Here is a 1,362-nt window from a genome sequence, read left to right as displayed (position 1 = left end):
AGATTTTTTTTCAAGAATAAAGTCGCAACATTTCGAGAATAGTCAAGTTGTTATATTATGAGAATAAAGTTGAAAAATAATGAATGAATGATTCTTTTTATTTATTTATTTCAAAGATGCATAAAGGGATCCACCATCAAACAATGATTGAGTGTTTGCAGCATAAAACAGTGTTTCCCAACTGTGGGTACGTGTACCCCTAGTGGTCCATGAGTGCATTGGAAGGAGTCTATGAAAATATTTTATTTCTTAGGTTGTAAAATAAAATGGGGATCAGTTTTGATTCGTGAGGACCCCATAGAAAAATGAAACAAGTTTTTATCAACCAAAAAATAAATTGTATTTTTGAGTTTAGCAAAACAAGGCAGAAAATAGACTGGATGTAGAGAACAGCCTGGGATTGGCTGTTTTTCTCACTGAGCTATCGGAGCTCATCAAAGCAGCTCAGGTGTCTTGATGAAAATAACTGATTAAGTCAGTCTTACTGTGATTATTGTTCTGAATTTTGTTCCAAATTCCACAAGTTTAAATGTGATTATAGGGGAGTTTCTCAGAGGAGTTCCAGTTTTAGAAATACAGGTTTTTAATATGATATTATTTCGTATTTTTTCCGATTGCCTGCTTATAACTTCTAGGCAACATATTTACGTTGATTTGAATCTTAATTTGGTTTTATTGGGGGTTTTTTTGTTGATTTTGTTTTGTTCAGTATAAGTATGGGTCCTTCTCAAAATATTAGCATATTGTGATAAAGTTAATTACTTTCCATAATGTAATGATAAAACTTGAACCATCATATATTTTAGATTCATTGCAAACTAACTGAAATATTTCAGGTATTTTATTATCTTAATAAGGATTATTTTGGCATACAGCTCATGAAAACCCAAAATTCCTATCTCACAAAATTATCATATCATGAAAAAGGTCTCTAAACAGGCTATGCACCTAATCATTTGAATCAACAAATTAACTCTAAACACCTGCGAAAGATTCCTGAGGCCTTTAAAACTCCCAGTCTGGTTCATCACTCAAAAACCCCAATCATGAATAAGACTGCCGACCTGACTTCTGTCCAGAAGGCCATCATTGACACCCTCAAGCAAGAGGGTATGACACAGAAAGATATCTCTGAATGAATAGGCTGGTCCCATAGTGCTGTATCAAGGCACCTCAGTGGGAAGTCTGTGGGAAGGAAAAGGTGTTGCAGAAAACGCTGCACAACAAGAAGAGGTGACCGGACCCTGAGGAAGATTGTGGAGAAGGACCAATTCCAGACCTTGGTGGACCTGAGGAAGCAGTGGACTGAGTCTGGAGTAGAAACATCCAGAGCCACCGTGCACAGGTGTGTGCAGGAAATGG

This window comes from Cyprinodon variegatus, unplaced genomic scaffold (assembly GCF_000732505.1).
Source record: "Cyprinodon variegatus isolate N-32 unplaced genomic scaffold, C_variegatus-1.0 Scaffold338, whole genome shotgun sequence".
Taxonomy (NCBI): Eukaryota; Metazoa; Chordata; class Actinopteri; order Cyprinodontiformes; family Cyprinodontidae; genus Cyprinodon; species Cyprinodon variegatus.
This window is presented reverse-complemented; position numbering follows the sequence as displayed.